The sequence below is a fragment of the Opisthocomus hoazin genome, chromosome 22, assembly GCF_030867145.1.
Source record: "Opisthocomus hoazin isolate bOpiHoa1 chromosome 22, bOpiHoa1.hap1, whole genome shotgun sequence".
NCBI classification, from domain to species: Eukaryota; Metazoa; Chordata; class Aves; order Opisthocomiformes; family Opisthocomidae; genus Opisthocomus; species Opisthocomus hoazin.
In genome coordinates this window covers 2,963,706-2,986,043 of record NC_134435.1, presented here as the reverse complement: position 1 = coordinate 2,986,043, position 22,338 = coordinate 2,963,706, and the positions used below count along the sequence as shown (strand labels likewise).

Here is a 22,338-nt window from a genome sequence, read left to right as displayed (position 1 = left end):
ATCTTCTTTTTCAAACGGAAGTCTTCCAAAGAAAACTCGAAATCCTGTCCTGCAAATAGCATGTATGACACCCAAATCCAATTTAATATGCACAAGTGAGCAGTTTTGTACATGCCTATGAAGGAGTCGAGTTGAAGCCCATTTGGAAAACATCGTCCTCCAAAGTAGAGAAGTTTAAAGGTTAGATTTCCATGTTGGTTTCCTCAGCTACCTCTTCAGGAACTGAGAATCCATCTATTTAAACATATAAACCGTCGCATTTTTCAGGCCGTGTGTTCCGACTGAGATTTTCCAGACACAATAAACGGTGGTTCCAGCTGGCCCCAGTGGGATAATCATTCTAATTTTAATATTTGAAGTTTGTTCCTCTTTAACCAGTACCTTATTCCATGTATCTGTTGCTCAGAAAGCAGGCTTTCTACTGTATAGGTGGATAGCACGGCACAAGCTTGCACTGATGTCCAGGTAAGACCGACACCACCTGGGAGAAGAAAATGTTATTGACTCCATTTTACAGAGGAAGAACAAAGACACAGAGTGAACCCATCCATTACCTGAAAGTAGAGCGGAAGGCTACAGGAGAGCTAAAACTGGACCTTGACCTTTTAAAAGCAATACGCTAAATCTTAACTGCGCATCTGTATTTGCTCCTGCTGCTCTTGGGGTGTCGGAGTTGCTTTCTATAGTTCTACCATCGCATCTTCAAAATTGTCCTGAAGCACTCCATTTGGTGCAGGGTGGTTTTAACTTTTTCTCTCCGTTTTTACACCGCGCACCACGCACGGAGGTCCCTTAACATCTGGGCTTCCAGCTGTGAGACTTTCACCTCGCTCCCGCTCTCCCACGCTTGCTGCTGAACCTGAATTGTTTTTGTGATGAGATGATGACAGCCGTGCCTGTTTACAGTTTATTTGTTCTGACTACCAAGGCACAGACCAAAGGTTTAGGTTTCCCACACTGGCAATGCCCCTTGGTATCTTTTAAAACGCGCAATAACATTCGGTTTCCTTGTAGCTAGCTTTTTTACTTAGAACACAAGTGTAGGATTTCTTTTCAATGGGATATTCAGCACGTAAATCCGCTTTGTGTGTCCTTGTATTGAAAATCTACTCAGCCAGTCACTGGATTAGGGAATATAAACACATTTTCCTTCTAATCTTCCTCCTTTACCTGAGCTTTCGCTTTTCCCACATACTTAATGCTTTTCTGGTCCTTTAAATTTAAGAGTAAGAACAGATTCCTGGATATTCCTTATTTGTCTTTGATTAAAACAGGACTGCATGAATAAAGAATCATATTTGATATTCTGAAGATAATGGAAATCTGACAGTTCTTGAAAATTAAAACGTGAAATTGAAATGAAAATCAAATTTCAGTCTTAAATCAATCTGATAAAGGGGAAACAACCGAGTTGATGAAGGGGAGCCAGCTTGCTGCATGACATCAAGTTGCACAGCCGCTGTGCTCCTACAGTTCTGCACCGTTAGGTTGATCAAAGGAACCCCGTCCCCAACACCGCTGGCATCGCGAGGTGAAACATCACTGTGCCAGTGCAAATGTGAGCAGCTGCTTATTAGAATTTGAGGTTTAAAATCTGCTTAATTCCCTTTGTCTCTTCTCCTGTGCCTGTACGGCCGCCGGTGCTGTGTCGCTTGCCAGGTGGTGAGCTGCTCCGCGGGTTCTCCCCGCTGATGGCAGCTAAAAATAGCGCCGAGCCTTGGAGGATCAAACCCGGAGATTTGCTGTATGGTCACAGCCAGCCAGTGCCGCAGAGCGCAGCGGCACCGCGTCCCGCTAAATCCTCGACGCAGAAGTTTCCTTTGGAAGTTCACGGGCAGTTACAAGAAGAGCCTGTATTTTCTTGGGGTAACTCCTCGCGCCGTGGATGTTCACGCTGGTGAGGTGTCGTGCGCCGGTGCGTGTTGGTTTAGTGCGCTTTATTTGGCCTCTGCAAGCGCTGAGTGGCTCCTGCATTCCTGCCAGGTCATTCACGGTGGTGATGATCCTAGCTCAGATGCTCTCAGAAGAATGTAATTTTCAGGTAGAAGTCCAACAGGAGGTTTTGTCAGCTGTTGTTCTGCACCCCAGCATAGCAGTGGGGTACCCCAAAGCAGGGAGACGCAGCAATAACACAGACTTTGTTCTTATCTGCAGTCCGGTGCGGATGCGGCACTGATTTCTTACCTTTAGGGCAGCCTTGGGTCAGAAAGGATTTCCAGTGAGACAGCTAAAGTCTCTGCTGATATAAGACTGCAGAATTCTCTACAGTTTGGCATTTGCACACACAGATACTCTCAAAATCTGAAGCCATCGTACAAACTTTTTTTTCTCCAAGTTCAGATTTGGTAATATCTCAGATCTCAGGGAAGAATTGTGGACACTTCCGTAACGAAAAGGTTCTCTGCCCAGGTTTAAACACCCACTTTCCAAGCAGTTGTTCTTTCCAATGTGCGATGTGTGGGTTTCCCCTTTGCAAGCTCGGTCGCTGACCTGATCCTTGATGTCTGGTTTTCCTTTCTGTGCACAGGTAGGAATGCACAACTGTACATTGTATACACAGTCATTACTGATGTATTTTACGCTGTGTGCGTGGGGACACTGATTACTAACACTTGACTTTTCCATGCTGATAGCTGTTTTGGCCAAGCTACTCCCACTAAGTTAATGTGTTCACTACCTCCCCACCAAGATTCAGCCTTAAGGGTTCAAATGACTAAATCCACCAGCTCCAGGAAGAAATAAGGCAGCATGCGATGGCTTTTTGTTGGATTATTACTCAGTATCTTGAGCAAATTGAGTGCTTTACTCAGTGGAATTAGATGCAGGAAGATGGAAAGGAACTGGAAGGCTGTATTTCTGTGGGAAAACACACAGTCCATTTTCTTTACATTATCTCCTCTGAGGTCATGGAAGGTTGATGAAATAGGTCCCGTGGGATGTGTTTGAAGTAATTATGTTCCCAGGTTATTTAGTGAGTGGGGTCTCCTTTTACTTACAGCTCTGCTAGTTAGAATTAAATAAATAATTTTCTTTAATAGTTAGTCTCCAATCATTGTATGAATTATGTTTGCTGCGTGTAATGAGAAAATTGCACTGTGCAATTTTAATGTGTATGTTCGCATATTTATCGTTGGGACTAGGTTTATGTTTAGAGCGATGAGTAATCATCTAAAAATGTGTTAAAATATTTGAATTTTTTTGATGTCTTAACAACTAAAACAAATCTCCAACCCCCTTCTCACTCTGAGAAATAAAGATCTGTAGTGGTTTGAGGGTGATGAGGACAGTGCTGGTGTTATTTGACTTTTGTTTATCTGCTCAGTTTAACCTCCAACCCCCTTCTCACTCTGAGAAATAAAGATCTGTAGTGGTTTGAGGGTGATGAGGACAGTGCTGGTGTTATTTGACTTTTGTTTATCTGCTCAGTTTAACCCTACATGTTTCATTATGGGTCAGTACATGATGATAAAACGGGAAGGGTAGGGAATAATATATAAAACCAGGTTTTAGTAATGATGCCCAGTGTGGAGAGAAGTTAATGCAGCAACAGGGCACCGAGGCACTCTGAGCACGGAAGCCGGGAAAGACTTCATTGATATCACGGGTGCAGCCCTTGCTGCACACCAGCCAAGCCTGTCCTGGAATTGGCACTGGGGAAAGTGAGGGAAGGAAGGACGGTGGAGAACAATAAAAAGAAAAAAGATGAGAAGGGAGGAAAACCATGAGGTGGTGGAGGATGCTGTGCGCAGTGTCTGAGCTGCACTTGGTAAAGGGTTGGGCTGAGAATACCAACCTAGAAGAACTGGGAATTTGTGTCACTTGAATATAGCTGTATGCATGTCCTTGGGCTGGTAATAATTCACTGTATGTGACATATTTGATGGTGATAGGGCAAGTTTCTTTGGGAGCTGTGGCTGTGATGCTGCAGCTGCATGCATTGCAGCTGGGGATAAGGTGTTTCCCCTGCCTCGCCGGGCTGCTGGGCTGAGCCTTGCTCCTGCAGCTCTGTCTTTCCACAAGCCCATGGTTCTCAGGCAGAGGATCAGCTCCCAGCAAGGTACCTTCCATCAGTCCGTAGCTAACACGCTAAGGGAAACTTTAAAGAGTGTATATCTTAACTAGGAATTCTAATCAATTTAGGAGGAAAATAAATTCATTTCTTTCCCCACCAACCCTAGCACGTTCCTGAAAAAACAGGGTCAGGTAGGTCTCGATCTCCAGAACTATGGAATCAACAAAAGTCAAAAATACTGAGGAAGGAACCTTTTCCACGATGTGAAGTTTTCTCCCCATCACTTAGCACAAGCTGCCAGAAGGGGAGAAATCCTTCCCACTGCTCCCCTGTGCTTGTGCAGCCAGGGGAACATCTCCTTGAATCATTTCACATAAAAAGCTTAAAAAAAAAAAAATCCATGGTTCCCTTTATCAAACCGATTTTTAGTCTGGACTGCTCTAACTTGGGGTAATAACAGCTGCTTTTGCTCTAAGCCTTTGGCTTGAGGAAGAGGGGTTTAGGTCTCCTGTCCTCCTCCTCCAGCAGCTGTACGGGCAGAAGTGCTGCAGTCTGACTCGCATCATGGGTAAATCTGATTTCCAAACAGGAAGAAAGCATTAAGGTTTAGTCTCCATGGGAAAGAAATCAGAAGATGCAAATCTAATATGGAACGATCATTTCGCTTTAAAAATCTCCCGTCTCTGGTGCATTTGGATAAATGCAGACCTTGCGTGTGCGCTAAGAAGGGCTTGATTAGCCTAATGGAAAGGGCTTATGCTGTCTAAAAAGGTCTGAATCGGTGGGACCCATAGCAATCCAACAGGGCAGCACAGAAATTTCTTTTAAGCCCCCACCGAACTCCGTGGAGAAGCAGATCCGTTTGCTCGGGTGAGGGCTTTGCCCATCCCATCCAATTCTGTCACAAGGATATAATTTTCTGTTCAGCTCTGCATTACAGGCCAAAAGCTGCTATTTTCTGTCCTCTGAAGTGCTCTTTAAAAGTTGTCGCGAAGGTTAATGATTGTACCTCTGGGGATCTGAGGTTAGGGATGTGATTCTTCTGTCGGTGTAGTAGAGTCTGCTTGGATTCATGGATTCAGCTCTGCACTGGGATCAGCGGAGAATATTCCCAAGTGCATAACGAACAAAACTTGTCGATAGAGACCAATATAATTTTCAACTTATGGAAGACAACTGTCTCGCCTTCGTATGCTTTGTACAGCTGTTACTCCCTGCTGTGCACAGCAAATATAGATCTTCTTTCATTTTATTCATTTTTTTTTTTTTGCAGCATAGCAAAACAAAGCAAAAACTTGGTTATTTAACCATGGACAGTCCAACGAGAACGTGTCCCGCTCTGAGATAGCGAACGTTATGTTAAACCAGTGTGTGTAAGCAGGCGTAAGCATTTCCACACGCTTGCTACGCTGGTGTAGCTATGGCAGATTGAACGAAGAGAAAGGGGTTGTCATTTTCCAGGATATACTTGTTTCACTGTTTTCCTCCTGCAAAACTCCTGGATTGTTAAATGACCTTGCCAGGGATTTTTCCCTATCTAAGCTGATTCAAGCTCACCTCCAGCAAGCTGGGACCTGAGGCACCGCAGTGCTCGTTGCGTTTGGCTCATCCCAGGACTTAGCAGGGGGGAGAGGTTCAGGCGGGTGCGGGGATTTCCCCATCTCCCCGGACTCCTTCTGTATTTGCCAAAGCTCCTGCTTACTGGCACTCAGGTTGCATGCACTTGGACTTGTATGTTTGCCTGTACACGAAGATGAAAAAAAAAATTGGTTTTCTCATCTGTAGAATGTTACTGATTTATTGCATTTGTGAAATCTCTTAGCCCTGACTACCTGGGGCAGTGCTGACAGCTCAGGGTGAGAAGCTGTGGGGTGTCTGGGGGTCAGCTGCGTGGCTGGGAATTCAGATGGGCTGGGAAAAGAGGTACAACAGGAACAAGGAGGTCAAAGGCACTCTTGGCGAGCGTGGAAGGAACTATTAAGACCACAACAAGTTGCTAGGACTAGCAGCAAGGTATGAAGGGGGCCTTGGTGGTCTCTGCCTGTGAGTGTATATTGTGATCGGGCTCCAAAAATGGGCTTCCTGGTATTCATGGACTTACGGAAACAGAGAGCAGAATGGATGGAGCAGAATTTCCTTGGGTGCGTTACGAATGTGGAAATGCTCCACTGTCCTACTTCACATGCCTCCGAGCTGTCCAGTAGCCTGGAACAGGAGGAAAATTATTCCTGTGTCTGCCAAAATGGTGGAGGAGCGAAAGCAAGGGTCGTGCACGCTAATGTCACGATCTGGCTCACTGAACATTTCTCCTCACGTCTCCTGCGAGGGGCTGAGGACACAAACCAAATATGTTCTGCTGATACAAGAGGCTTCAACCTGTGTCTGGAACGGTGACCTTTTGGATCCAGGGGCTTGGCTATGAAGAATTGTTTGTTGGTCCAGCATTATCTGTATTTTCAGTGCACCAGAGGTGCAGGATGCTATGAATATAAACCTTCTCTAAAAAGAAATAAGAAAAACAAGAGCAGCAGAACAGCAAACCTTCTAGTAAAAAACAACTGTCAGTGTTAAACACTAGAATGTGTGTGTACAGTGTGTTCTTATTTATTAGAAGGCCAATGGGATCCTGGGGTGCATCAAGAAGAGTGTGGCCAGCAGGACGAGGGAGGTTCTCCTTCCCCTCTACACTGCCCTGGTGAGGCCTCATCTTCAGTACTCTGTCCAGTGCTGGGCTCCCCAGTTCAAGAAAGATGAAGAGCTACTGGAGAGAGTCCAGCGGAGGGCTACAAGGATGGTGAGGGGACTGGAACATCTCCCCTACGAGGAGAGGCTGAGGGAGCTGGGCTTGTTCAGCCTGAAGAAGAGGAGGCTGCGAGGGGACCTAATAAATGCTTATAAATGTCTGAAGGGTGGGTGTCAGGAGGACGGGGCCAAGCTCTTTTCAGTGGTGCCCAGTGACAGGGCAAGGGGCAATGGGCACAAACTGAAGCAGAGGAAGTTCCGCCTGAACATGAGGAAGAACTTCTTCCCTCTGAGGGTGACAGAGCACTGGAACAGGCTGCCCAGGGAGGTTGTGGAGTCTTCTTCTCTGGAGATATTCAAGACCCGCCTGGACAAGGTCCTGTGCAGCTTGCTGTAGGTGACCCTGCTTTGGCAGGAGGGTTGGACTGGGTGACCCACAGAGGTCCCTTCCAACCCCTACCATTCTGTGATTCTGTGATTAGAACTATCTCAAATTTATCATTTCTCTTCTGTGGAAGACTGACATTTCAAAATCCAATGAAAAAGCAGAAACTGCAAATAGAATTAAAAAAATATTTCCATGCAACCAAAACATTTTTTGTCAAAAAAGTTAAAATGTTTCGATTTTACTTTGGTGCTTTAGCAATTTTTTGTTTTGCCTGGAATTCCAAGTTATTTCTCTAAGAGACACACTCTAAATGATGGTGTACTTGGAACTGGTAATCTAATAATAACTCGTTTCACAATTTTTAGTTGGTTTTCTAATTAATTGGTTTTGTCATTGGTATTTTAATTAGATCAGCAATTGGTGCGTGGTTTTCATGTGTGACTGGTATTCGAAGTGTCCTTTGATATCTAATCCTGTTAAGGTGGAAAAGAGGGACTGTGTTTTTGGGTTCTGTTTCTGTTTAGCTGCTCTGGTTAGCGAGCGGGGAGAGCAGAAACAAAGCCCCAGGCTCTTTTTAATTTTTTTTTTTTTAACTTTATTTCTTCTTTCCTACTCTGTATTTGTTCTCACAGGATGATATTAGGTGAGGGTCTATGCTTCAAATCACACCTAGGAACCAGTAGTCTCTACCAAAAAGTTGCACCGGGTGCAGTTTATTCACTTTTTGCTATCTAGCTCAAGTCATTAAAACAAAATACAACTCCCCCCCCTCCCCCCAATAACACTTAAATCGACTCTTGAATTCATCGCTGCTACTTTTCATTTGATGCACAAAATTACTCTCTATAAAATACCAGAAGCGCTTAGTGCTTTGAGGACAGAAGGTGTGCTTACTGAAATATTTTATTCTGCGCCTGGTTTCAAGCCTTAGTAATAAAATGAAACAGGACCTGGCTATGAAGTGAACCTTAATTCAAGCAGACACATTTCTCTCTCGAGAGGCACGCGCTTTCCTGATCGCTATGTGTGTTGTTGTAGCCTTTAATACCGGGTTTTTGTTTCTGTGGTAGACATCCAACTTTGAGTGGAACATGAGGGAAGTTCCCTCCTGGTAGATATTGCCTGGCAAAGGTGGGGTGTGGTGCACAGTCCTTGGCTTGTCTCACTCAGGGGAAAAAATGCCTTTCAGGAGGAGATTTCTGAGAGAGTCCACGGCAATGGCAGGTGCCAGTGGAGCTGGACAAGGTGCTGTGGTGCATAAAATCTTAACCAAAGGCAACTTTTGGCCCTTTTTGTTCATTTTGATTAATGTCATGAACTTTAAAATGCAAGCTTACAAAGCGCACATCATATAAATAGCATCTTCTTACTTGTTTCTGCAACAGATATTGATGAATTCCAACTGAGTGGACAGAGATGACAGACAAATTCCTGACGCTGCAATTGCAGGGGCAGGTTTTGGTCAGGATTCCACCTGTGTAATCCCATTAGTGCCCTCCTGATGTCAGTGAGGGTGGGAGTTCACCTGCAGCATCTCTCTCGCTGGGAACGAGCTGAATGCCAAGAATAACTGGTATTTTTGAATTCCAAGTTGAGGTTGCAGGTCTTTCATAAGGACTTGCTGTGAAATTCCTGGAAGACAGTGAATATGCAATAGCGTGCAGTGTTATCTTTAGGGCAATGCCTCAGACTTGCACTACCCTTTTAGAGATGGTGTTTCACATCTTCCCTTTTCTCATGCTGGAGTCAAAGAATTGTAAACTTCCCCAACCGTGGGAAATCCAACGCATAAAAATGTGTGGTTTTATGAATTTTTATGGATATGTGAAAAACCAGTCAGAGATTAAAATGGTATTTATCCTTCTGCAAAGCAGCCCTATGTGATGGAGCCAGGAGATACTGTGGCCATTAGTAGTGTCGGCATGTCCACACTGCAAACGTACAGAGTTGCTAAGCAACATCCAGAAAAGCGTTCATATCTTGACACATGGGCATCGATCCTGCAAAATTTTTCATGTGTACCCAAGCAGTTCAGTTAGGTTCGACTAAGAGGAGTGCCACACAGTAGGTTGAGGGAGGTTCTCCTTCCCCTCTACTCTGCCCTAGTGAGGCCCCATCTGGAGCACTGTGTCCAGTTCTGGGCTCCCCAGTTCAAGAAAGATGAGGAGCTACTGGAGAGAGTCCAGCAGAGGGCTGTGAGGATGAGGAGGGGACTGGAACATCTCTCCTACAAGGAAAGGCTGAGGGAGCTGGGCTTGTTCAGCCTGAAGAAGAGAAGGCTGAGAGGGGACCTTAGAAATGCCTCTAAAATATCTTCAGGGTGGGTGTCAGGAGGACGAGGCCAGACTCTGTTCAGTGGTGCCCAGCAACAGGACAAGGGGCAACAGGCACAAACTGAAACAGAGGAAGTTCCAGATGAACATGAGGAAGAACTTCTTCCCTCTGAGGGTGATGGAGCCCTGGCCCAGGCTTCCCAGGGAGGCTGTGGAGTCTCCTTCTCTGGAGATATTCGAGACCCGCCTGGACGCGGTGCTGTGCAGCCTGCTCTGGGTGACCCTGCTTGGGCAGGGGGGTTGGGCTGGGTGACCCACAGAGGTCCCTTTCAACCCCGAACATTCTGTGATTTTGTGACTAGTCTGTCCGTGCTGTGCCAGACATCAACCCATTTGCAGAAGTGGGGCCCAATCTGTTGGACTCACCGGTGCTTTAGGGATAGGTGATGGGTGTTACAGACTGTGTGCCCTGAGATGTTGTCCGATGGTCCCCGTGGTGCTCCTAAGGCACAGTCACGTGTGTCCTCCCTAAAATCGTGTCGTCAACAAATGCTGATCAGTGGCCCATTGATTTTTGGTGTCCTCAGCTTGAGGGTAAAATGAGGGGTCCGCAAGTAGAGGAAACCCAATCACATTTCAGTCACAGGTTCAGAGGTTACCAGCATCATCAGTTTGTACTCTGTGATCTTTGGCTGAAAATGACTGACTGCGTATCGGTCTGTATCATCCTCTGCAGATCTTTACATGTGCATAAATGTTACTGTTTAATATGTTGCTTATTCTGAACCCTATTATAAGTTTCTATTTTTAAGGCTATTGAAATCAAACTAGATTAGCTAAAATTTAGACTACTGAGACAACTAAAAGAACATTTTATTATCAGTTATTGCTGTAGCACTGAGCTTTTAAGTTTCAATTATTGTTTTACTTTGCTGCTGACAACTCCTACACTCTTCACCCATGCTGATTTAACTTCTCAAAGGTCCCTTTTGGTTTCCCTTGTCTGCCATGTATTGTTTCATAAATACTGAGGAGAAGAACTTTCTTTCAGCAGATAGACAATAGGTGGAAGGAAACCCTCAGGAATCTATCAAGTTAAAACCACAGAAATGTAAGTGAATTATTAGCATTTTGAGTACCTACTTGGAAGGATAGACGTTGGCACATTAACAATTTGTTAATTAATGCAGGCAATAGAATGTCTTGGAAAGAACTTCTGTGAAAATCCTAAGGTTGATTTACTACATTTTCTACCTAGTTCTTGGTCAAATCTCATATACCAACTATGAAACCGAAAGTCCTGGTAGGTTGATAACATGTCTATGTCTGCATCAAACACAGGATCATGCCTTCAGCACAGCAGCCCCATGCTTCAAAGTTATTATTGACCTGTCTGGGGCTCCCTGACCATCCCTAAAGCTCTACGCTGTGAAGGTTAAATAGATGGGTATATTTAAACCAACTGAAAGACGGGAAATTCATAATATGCTTTGTTTCATATTCTGCCTAGTTTGTTTGGCAATAACCAGGGTTACAAGAAGTTTTATGCCAGCTATGCTGGTAACTGTACTTTTTACGTAAATAAGGAACAATGACATCAAGGCCCAGGGGGTATTCAGATCTGCTTGACCTCATCCCTTAACTGTGCCAGGTTTCATTTGGGGATGCAGCAAGTACAAGAAAGGGAAGCGCAGCTGATGATAACCATCACAGAAAATTCTCCAGGAGCTCCTGGTAGCCAGTTCATCATAATGGGTGAATTTCACCCAGTACCGAGTGTCACTACAAGCTCTATTTATCATTTATGTCTCAAACCGCCGTATTTGGAGGAGGTAAGTGGTGCGTAGGCATTTTGCTGGCTTGATGCTCAGGATGAATTTTGACCTACATGCTCAGAGCTACTCTCAGTAAAAGGAGTAGAAAGTGAATGTATCTGGCACTGAGAAAGAAGCTCTCCTGCTCGCGCTAACAGTTTCAGAGGTGACAGTTCGAATTGATGAATGGTACGTACTGCAAACAACTGAAGATTAATTAAAAAGAGAAAGTTAACATTCTGCACTATTTCATAATGATGACATTCTCCTTGAAATATATATGACATCTGTGTGCTGAAGTTCAGCCAGACACAAGACATCAATAAACACTCTGCTTTGAAAAATATAACTTCTTGATAAATATTGCATTAAAGAAGGTGATGCTGGTGTCTGCTCAGTGTCTGTTGGGTAGCCTGGCAAGACAATATTGAAATTATGTGCTGCACACTCTGCGTGTGTTGCATCAATTAGGTCTCAATCCATCTCCTGCTGAAGTCACCGCTTCATTATTACCGTGGCAGGGAGTACCTTTTGCTATATACCATCTGCTTCTGTATGGTTCCCATCCAGAAAGAAGCCCAGAGCAGCCTTGTAAAAAAGAACACTTTCTTGCCAATTCTGCAAGCGTTATTTCCATCAATATCAAACTAATTAAAACCTCAGTGATCGATATTCTAGCCTTTGTATTAGTTTCTCTTATCTATTTAAACATATGCTCTTGCTCTGCCTCTTCCTTTTGCCCAAGAGGTCTTAATTAAAGATTAACAAATCAGCTGAAATCAAGTAAGAGCGACCAAAGTGAAAATATGAACTTGTAGAAACCCTTATGCAAGCTTGGAAAAATTATTTGGGTTTGGTTTCTTTTTTTTTTTTTGACTGCTTACAAACCAGCTTGTCTTCATCTCACCTTCGTGGTGCCCTGTGGCGCAGGAAGCAGAAGCTGATCAGTGCTGCGAGAGGCTGCTCCCGCGTGTTTCCTTTGCAGATAATGGCACCGAGAGTGCTGTGGCTACCAGTATTCATACCAGGAAAATACTTCACTGTTTATTTCAGTGAAGTGGGTCTTTGAACGTAGGAAGTGATTTGTTTTGATTTAACAAGGTTGTCTGAAATGTAACAAATCCAAGTGTGTCCACAGCACCTGTCAGCACCATGCAGCGATGGGAAAAGGACCAAAAGCTCTGAGTCGAGTGTGGGAAGAAAGCAAAGATGGGGATCGTGAGAGGAGAGCTGTGGGTGTAGACTGCAGGATTATGAGAGAAGCGTGTCATGCCAAGGGACTACTAAATTATCGTTACTGATAATTAGTGAATAGGAAACATGAATGTTGCTTTTGCTGAGTTTTTTTAGCCTGACTCAGCAACACTTCCAAAGGTTTTGGAAAACTAAAAAAAGTTGTTTATATCTGTTGGACAACCTCAAGGCAAAGCCCAACACTTCAAAACTGCCTACCGATAAAAGCTATTTGGGATTTGAACCTAATTCCAGATTTTTCCCATAGTCTTGGTGGTGTCTCATGCTGCACAGATAGGAGAGGTTTAAGCTGCAAAGAGCATGAGGAAGAGTCTTCCTGAGGCTGGAAAATGTTCCCTCCCACACAAGATCGTGGTTGTTTCCCAAGCCCTGACCTAGACTTCGAACTTATGGAGACTTCTGCCCTGCAGAACAACCTCTACAAGAAGAGGTGTGCAGCCATCCCCAGCTGGAGCCAGCGCAGGCAGGAGATGGGCCAAATCTGCACCTCAGCTTCACCTTGCCCCAGCGTGAAGAGCTGTTCCATGCAAATGTTGTTATTTTATTTGTCCCTTTATTTGAAGAATCAGATCACTTGGCAGTTGATAATGTTTCTCTCTTCAGCTACACAGACACAGTGCCAGAAGTGAAGCTTCTCCTCCTCCTGCTCCTTTTTTAACTTTTTTTTTTTAACTTCTTTGGCTGAAAGCAGCAAATGGATAAATGCGTTGACAAGCAGTAGCTCAGCAGAGAACAAAAGTGGGAAAGAACAGCTTGAAAGAGGTAATCTTCTCCTGCATGAGAAGCAAACGCACATGGCAGTGAGAGATGAGCAGGTAATAAACATACTTTTGCCTTTAATGCATCCGGCTCCTGGTATGCAAGCAGAAATGAAACGAGACAGAAGCTATTTCTTACCGGGACAGAACCAACATCTGGCAGTATGGGCTACACACACGCAGTGCTGCTGGGTCTGCCATGGACGTACTGCTTCCTTGGTATCAAGCCCGTTCAGAGTTATCAACAACAAGAGACAGATGGAAGTCTTGGGGTTTTTTCCTTTTTTAGTTGGTATATACAACTGTGAAAAATTTGCAATAAAACGCGGCAATAAAGCAGAGAGAAGACATAGACGTCCAAGAGTGGCTTGATGAGGAAATAATGGGAGGGATCACAGCACCAGGTGGGATTTTCCACCCACACCACCATGATCTATAGCTTCTCTGCTATCTACTGCTTCTCTTTCACCCTCCTTCCCCCTCCACTTCTTCACCCTTAGGAGAAAGGAGATAGAAATTTTGTCTTACATGGATTTCCACTTCAGTTTGTGCTGAGGTTGTGTCTTGCTTAGACTAGAACATGGTTCCAGTTATGGTTGTGTGTGCAAGTAGAAATGAATACTAGTAGTCAATGAAGCCCAAAATACGGGCTGGAATATCAACATTAAAATAAAAATTCGTATTACATTTCTCTGCCCGCTGTGGGTTGTGCCAATACTCTTGAACCAAAGGTATTTGGAAGTGGCAAGATCTAGGTCTAGCCCTGTGTGCAGCTGAGTGCTCTCTACATCCAAATGCTTTTCTAAGCCATACCTGTCTTGCTGTAACCAGACACATTTCTCTTACTTGGAGTAGACAAGTGGTAGGATTTGTTTTTCTGTTGAATCGCATTTATGAGAACTCTTGCTTTCTTTCTAGCTGGCTGGGCCACGGTGAATAGTGCTTGTTTGGACTCTGAGCAGAAGAATATTCAGCTTGAATCCTGCTCAAACTGGAAATAAACTTATGAAAAAGTGTTCCCTAGACCCAAGGATTACGAAGGTGGTCTGTTCCCCGCACTCACTGACCTTGCCACCCACCGTACCTCCACACCAATTAAATGCGCTGCAACCTTCTGGGCTGGCAGGTAAGAGAACCTTTCTCCCCCATTACTTTTTTCCCCTCTGTTTTGTTTGATTTCTAAGGAGATTAAATTTCCTGCTCTAATATTTCTGGTCTCCATTGGAAAGCAACCTCTCCCCCAGACAACCTATAAACATAAATAACAATGCACAGAGACTGGAAATGTGTATAGCAACTCTAAGATGTACAGGCAGAAAATGTAACAAAAGAGATTAAAAAAAAAAACACCCATAAAACATAACATAATCTCACTATTGATTTAGAATGATGCCATCCCTTCTCCAAAGCTCACTAGGCAAAGTTTACATTTACAAATCTAATAAATGTCCATACAAATGAGTAATTACTTATGGACTTACCTGTTCTGTGCCTGCAGCTTCCTTTCTATAGCACAAATGTAGCAGATGGGTGTAATGGGTGCTCTCCTGTTGGTGATGAGCTGTCATGAAAAAGAAGTAGACAGAGATTTTGCTGTTAATAAGACTCAATATGCAGTTGCTGAAGACTATCATTCAGGCTAAATTTGGATAAACAGATTGTGCTGTTATGGGTAAATACAACATTTCCAGAAAGTTTCAGTTGTCTTTCTGATAAGCTGAAGGGTAGTCTGAGGGTGGTCAGGGGAGAAGCAAACTGCGTCTCAGCTGGAGAAAGGGGCACCAGCAGCAGCTCTGAAGAGGTTGGCCATATCCATACAAGATCAAAGCTGCAGCTCTTGTGATTCCAAGGGGACTGAAGATACGACGCAGTCCCGTGGGTGCAGGTCTCAACAGCTTTCCTAACCCCAGCAGAGGTGGACAGCTGTGATGCTTCTGTCTCCACTTTGTTCATGTCTTTGTTATCTCTTGAAGGGTTCTGCTACATGGGAAAGCCCAGTCTGCAGCCTGTACGTGAGATCTGCAAAATGAATGATTAATTCCCTGCGATTTTGAGGGGAATTCAGATACCTAAAAGTTTTCTAAAGGTTTAGGTATCTCTTCCCCTTGCAGCAAATGGAAGTGTGGCCTAGGAGGTCAGGGTGGATGAAGGTAGTGATTCAGCTTATCCCGCTATGATTTTCTCCCACTCATCCTATTTTGGAAAAGTCTGCAGAGTGTCTTGTTCAGAAAGCCCTTGTAAAGCTTATGTGCTCTTTAAGCCTTCAAAACAGGGCATAAGTAGAACTTAAATAGTTCACGGATGTTGGCCCAAAGGAGGATGTCATACCAGTAGCATTCAGATTTCTCTGTCTTCCCGGCTGAGCCTTTAGCCTTTATTCTGCTTAATAGCATTGGTGAAAAACCAAAGAAACAATAAAAAAATCTAACTGGGTACAGAATCAGCAAAAACTCACAGTAATGGATATAAGACTTCTTTTCCCTGCTCTAGACCTTTCATGTAAAGGAAACATCAGCTGTTTGCCTATGCTGTGGACCAGAATCGAGCATTGTGACCGAAGAGGTAGGCCAGTTATCCCTTCCGTACCATTACAATACCAATATGGGTTGTTGCAGTGAGAATTATTTATTTAAGGAGATTGAAATGAAAAAAAAAAGTACATAACAAACTGATTTTTTTTTTTTTTTTTTAATGTTTAGTAGGATGGTGGACTTAAGCCCTTAGTAGTTTGCAGTGGCTTAAATCTTTTCCCTGCTACACAGCAAAGCAAAGCTCTTGGCTATATATAAAATTTGACAGCTGCTCTTGAGCCCGTGTACATTGGTAGCAGATCTGTCTGTTATAGGTCGCTTCCCTGTTAGTAACTGATACAAATCTTAAACAGATAGGGAGAGGTTAAACCAGCAAATTTTGTAGAAGGGATTTAACAAAAATCTTGAACGAAATCTGGAAATCATAAAAAAGTATTTATAAGCTTAAACAGGATCCTGTGAAAAGGTGATAAGTATTGTGCAGTTCCTGCTAGATTGAGGGGTGTTTTTGTGCTGGCTTAGAAAGAGATAGTATTCATCTTTATTTGTGCTACAGCTTTGATAGAATGGGCTTAAAAGGTAAGATATATATGAGCTGTGCTCAGTCTCCAGTAGCAATGACAGTCTGATTTTATCACTGCCAAACGCAATATGCAGCCTTGTGTTCAGTAACCCTCCAGAAATCGAGATGCATTTTAAATGCAGGTGTAAAGGATTTTTTATTTCCGTCTTTCGTAAGAAGCAGCAAAGAGCCTGGCAAATGCTGTGCCTCTTGCAGAACTTGATCATTACCTGGCGGTGCAGCTGCAGGTGGATTTGTGTTTCTCTCTCTATACGACTTCGGAAGACGCAGAAATGTGGTTTCCAGTCAGCAGGCTATGGTAGCTAAAATCTAACTTGGCAGAGCGCGTGTCCTTGGATTACTGTCGTACAGCCTTTTGGTTATATCAAGGCAGCTGGCATACAGGTAATAGTGACTGTCATGAGTTTGAATGGGGTTATTGAATTGGTGCGAGCTGCTGCAAATTGAAGTGAGCAGGGCTTTTCAGAGATCCTCAGAGGGAAGGGAATAGCTAGGCTGAATCTTCCTGCTGTAAGAACACGTGCACACATTTTTTCTGAGGAAAATAAATATGTTCCCATCCAGTTTCCTTAAAACTAAAACTTTCCTATTGCCAGCTTTGAAATAGGTGAAGGGACCGTGTACTCTGGAGACAGAGATGACAGCTATTGCTAGAAGAACTGCTCCAAGATAAAACATGTGGTAGTTTTTGAAACCTAACGTGGGAAATGAAGCAATTTGGATTCTATTCTTGTCTCGGGCCCAAGCATTCAATTATTAGAAAAGTTATTGGAAACCCAGTAAAATTTCCTTTATTTTAGTATCATGATATATATAAAATGAGGATAAGTACATAGGTTCTTTGATACTATGCTAAATGTGAAGTGACTAGATTATCATACTTAGTCATTGATATTCGTGAAGCATGTGGAAATCTTTGAATATGTAGCTGTGCTTTTGCTAGGTAATGTAGATGTGTAAAGCATAAGTAAATAAAGAAATAAATAAAGGGAAATAATAACTTTGTAAGATGTTGCTGATATTTGTTTCTCATAGATACTTTAGGTAATACAGGTTTGGGTTTCTGGGAATAAATATAACCTAGCTCTGCAGCACCTGATTTGTGTGGGCATTTTTGGGAAACAAACAAGATTTGGAATGTAGCCTGATAAAAAACTGAAAACTACCACATTGCAAATATCTCCAGCAAGGCAACCACCATGCGTAAGTGCATACACATGCAATCTCGCAAAAGGAAATACTGATCAAACACCCATGGTGTTAATGAATTATGACATGGCGGGTGGTGTAATATTTTACATCTTGCAGTAACATGAGAAAATTATGTTTAACAACTTTTCCTACCAGGAAATTACATTACATGCTTGAGTGAGAGATTTTCTTTAGGGAAAGCCAGATATGGGGTAGATAATACACGCTGGAGTGTCTCTTGAACTATCATTATATGCCTTTAGAGCAGAGTATGGTTTAGGCAGAGAAACTTTAGTGTCAAGGTCAAGAAAACCCTGTTCAAGTTGGATGTGGTTAAATACTACTGAAGTGGCTAGAAAGAACTTTAATTGAAGGAGCCCGTAGAGATCACTTACTGCCAGCTTTAGATAGAAATGCTTTCTGATGTTTTAGTTAAACAGTCAAAAAAATTCTTCTTGTTAGTACGATTGCTCTTGGTGAATCTTCCTTCAAAAAAGTTGCAGACGTTTCCCGCCACCTATTTTGGTCTCTTCATTCCCTCACAACCTGGGGCAATGCTGCTGGTGAATCCATGGAGTTTGCCTTTTTGCCTCTCCCTTCCGGGTGGTTGTGTACGGTGGAGATCACAATTCCTGTAGCTGACTCCACGCCTTGCTTCCTCTGTTCTCCTTCACCTCGCTTCTAGATTTTACTCTTTGGGGGGAATCTCGTTTGCAAAAATATGCTTTTCTTATGAAACATTATTTGCAGGCCTGCTATTAAACTCTCACTGCATTTATATTTTTGACAGTGTGCACCAAATAGCTCATAATTCCATTATGCTCCATATATCACTGAGTTGGGAGAGTAATTCTGGCATATGCTAATGCCCCTTGGTTTACACACATAAAATGCTATTCTGGTAACAAAGTAGTGAGTATGTTTTATAATGGGATATATATCATTATAAATGGAACACTGGTTTTACAAAATATTTTAAGAGGAAGGTAAATTAGATCATGAAAAGTGCATAAGGGCTATAAATTATGCAGTAGCCTAAAGAATTATTATAAAGAGATTTGGTTGTGGCCTGATCCCATGAAACCTTTAACTGTGGCCATTAAAATAAACCATATCAACTGCTCACAGCCACAGTAGATTTATTACGTCCCATGGAATGGTCACCTGAAACCTCAAAATTGCATACAGTGTGAAAACGATAGTCACCCCTCATTCTTGATGCAGAAGTTTTTAATGAGTGAGATTAAATGGGAAACGGTGGTGGTTTAGACTGGAGTTTTTATTTATAGTTTTCTCTCTTGACATTCAAAACATTTTTCCCTTCAGAGGTGTCTAGAATTTTTAGATGGGAAAAACTTTGATGTCTGGTTTGGCTTGCGAAAGATGCTCGAGGGTGGCACACTGAAGCACCATGAGATGGAGCAGTGTATTTGAAACCATCGCTGTCATTGAAGTTCTTCCTTGGGTATTGCAAAAACCCCTTCACATTCCCTCCTAAAACAGGCATCTCTTCATCTTCCTCTCTATTTTTTTTCTTCCTAATTTACCTATTTTTCTTTATATCAAATGTTTTTCTTTTGCTGTTCTTCAAGCTTATGCTGCCAAACCCTCAGGGGGATTTCCTTCAGAGTTTGTTTATGGACTTCTCTGAAAACTTATTGGTTAGATGTCACATCGCAGTAGGGGGAACATTCTAGGAGAATTAGCAGCACTTCTGTGCCATGCTCCCTGCTGGCATGGGGCAGGAGGTCCATCTCCCAAGCCCCACCAAGAGGTATAAGACCCCAGTAAAAGAGCTGGGGCCATGCAGGAGGGACCTGGGGGACTCATCACAGTGTGGTCTGTGGTGTTACAAACTTGCTTAATTCTTATGCTGAAGGGAGATGAAATTGCAGGTTATAGTTAATGATTTGCTCTGCCGTGGAAGAAGTGTATCAGGATATCTGAAGAAGAAACTGCATTTATTTAATTTGTGAGCTGTAGGAGTTCTGAATCATAGCTGGTTTTCAGACCTGAAGAACTCTTTGCTGCTTCAGGTGAATGTAGTGATCAAGTCCATATTAGTGCTCTGGCACCTGGGCTGAAATTTGGAGTAGCTTCTTTCTAGATAGTACAGCAAGGAAGTGCTGCTTATGAAAAAGCAGAGGAAAGAATAAAATGAAGTATCTTTGAAAGAAATGAAATGAGATAATGGTTAGACATTAACCAGGTCATTAATTTCTGGACTATTTCAGGGAAGGAGAAACCCTGCAGAAATGTGTGGAGGAGCTGTGCTTCTCCCCACAGCCCAGATCTCTCTGAGATTCCCACATTCTCTTGTCCCTCTTCCCCACCCTGGGATCAGCAGTCGCCGTCCCTCTGGGTGGTTCAGGCTCCCTGTGTGTGTCTGAATCTGAGAAGCTGAGTCCTTAAGTCTCTGTAAGTTTCCATTATTCACTAAAAATTACCACTTCTGTAACTCCACTATGTGGCTTTTTTTGTCAATGTAGAGCAGTTTTAACGTGGCTTCTTGATCATCATCACAGCAGTAGATAGCATTATTTTTTTAAAGATGTTTGTAATTTCAGCGTAGCTGAATTAGTGCAGAAGTAGATCACAAATGAGCAGGCTTTGCGAGGCAGAGACCCAGCAGCCAGCTGGGCTCCTCAGGGGCTGGTTCTCACCAGCATCTGGAGAGGGTCAACCATTTGGGCATCCCGCTGAGAGACCGAGCGCAGCCGAGGACTCTGAGCCCCTCAAATGGCAATTGGTGACTCCAGAACATGTCTGCAGACCCTGTCTTCAGGCAGGCTGATTCTCACGTCCCGGTGAGATGCGTCGGGCACCACTCTGCGAGCTGCAGGGGACTATAAATGTTACCTTTGGAAGAAGCTTCTCACCAGTGTGCCTGCATTTAACTGCGGGGCTGTGCCATTTTAGACACGACAGCCTGAAAGCTCTATCGTCTCAATGAGGGGAAACACTTCTGTTTATTTCTGTGTTTTGGGGTTTTATTTTTTTGCTCCTAGGTATAAGTAGCAAAATCCCACTAATTTCAACAGTGTTGTTTATACTGCTACAAAATTGGAATGAGGGAGAATCTGGCTTTATAGGTGGCCGCTGTGCTTGTCTATCTTCCTTTGACCCTCAGAAATCTGTGGGGAGAATGATAAAAAATTAAAGCTGCTGCCCATCTGCAGCTGTTCTTGGTGCATTAGTGTCAACAAGCAAGCAGTCCTGCGCCCTCGTGAAGACGTGTTTTCTGCGTATTATATACCCTTGACTGTCTGCACAAACTTTCATTTGAATGCGTTTTGTTGTTTGTGCTATGTGACAACGTTGCCAGCTCTAGGGATTTTATCATTACTCTCCTGACAGGTTTTTTGGGTTGTTTTTTTGGATTTTTTTGTTGGGTTTTTTTTTTTTTAATTTCTTCTGACAACAGTGCTATGTGGCTTTTGTCAGTTGAGCCTAGTTTGATGCTGGTTGATAATAATTATACTAGCAGTTAACTGTAATTTTATAGGATGGCTATAATTTGTCTGTAATTGTAGCTGGAGAGATAGAAATGTATCTCCATTTTTAAAGGAAAGTAAAATTCTAACCTTCACGGTACTGGGGAAGAGAGCTTGAAAATGTTATTTTCAAAAGATTAAAAGCTGGAGGGCTAAAATTAAGCCTTCAATTACATTAAAGCTTAATCTTGTGATACTAAATCCTTTTTTATGTTTTGGGGATCTGACCTGTGATTTTTGTGTGTCTGGGGCTGGCAGTATCAGTTACATTACAGCAACCCATTAAGCCAGTGGCCTTTGGGCACTGACCTTTTCATCTCTAACGTTAATGGAGTTTATACAGGCAGAGTTTGAGATGAGTATATTTGTTTGCCTCCTTATTTTTCACAAGTAGGCACTAAGATAAATCGTTTGTAGTTCCTGGGTATTTTCCCCTGTGCTGGTGGCACGCGATGGTTTCTACGAGCCCTTCTCTAACATCCATTTGTTGCTTTGTGATGCCACCATGCAGCATGCAGTCACTCTGGAGTCTGTATTTCACTCTAGAAACAAACCCGGTACACAGAAGGTGCTCAGCAGGGAGCTGGATGGGCTGGAAATGCTTCTGTGTCGATAAAGCAAGCGCGGTGTCGGTGCCAGCCATGTAGACGCAATCCCACCACTGAAGACATCTCACCAGCACTGAAGGTCCTACAAGATGGCGATGAGAAAGCTATTCAGTGTCGTCTGTCTGGAATGCTGCAGAGTGGTTGTTTTGCCGTACATCATCACTAAACAAAGTTCCTTGAAAGGTGGAAAGAGGCTGGCAAATCTCTTCCTAAAGGTAACAATCGGGTTTTGCAGAATTAGGCTGTTTTGCTCTCATAATTTGTGGCCAGCTGTCTTGGCTATGGTGATGCAGTACGCTGGCTGGTGGGTGGGATGAAGGGAGAGCTTCTGCCTCAGCTCTGGTTTTGTAAGGCTGTGAAGTGTCCTGCAGCCTGTGGAAGCTGCTGAATAATCATAAATGGTAATAATTGGAAGCAACAAAAGAGATTAAGGCTTTCAGTGATTATTTTTTGTGAATTGTATGAAAATGTCTGAACAAAACAAGGAAAATTTTTTTTTTTTTTGTCTGTGTGTGCCTATCATCCTCAACCCTTACAATCCAGAAATATTTCCTGGAAGTTTTTAAGCTTTTCCCTTGGGTGGATTTAACTCTTTGCTTCAAACAGTGAGTCCTCTTGTGTTTTCAAATTGCTTATTTGACATTTATCCTACCTGAGCTGGAAAACATGTTCCTTTTGTGGGCAGTCTGT

General features: G+C 43.2%; 1 long non-coding RNA gene across 2 annotated transcripts in view; it reads left to right on the top strand.

Moving 5' to 3' along the window:
- Positions 1-22,338, top strand: part of LOC142363954 (uncharacterized) — a 156,762-nt gene that overhangs the window by 51,687 nt on the left and 82,737 nt on the right. For both annotated transcript variants that reach the window (XR_012766050.1, XR_012766051.1), the window contains exon 2: positions 14,160-14,367. This is a non-coding gene — a long non-coding RNA (uncharacterized LOC142363954). The remainder of the gene's footprint in view (positions 1-14,159; positions 14,368-22,338) is intronic.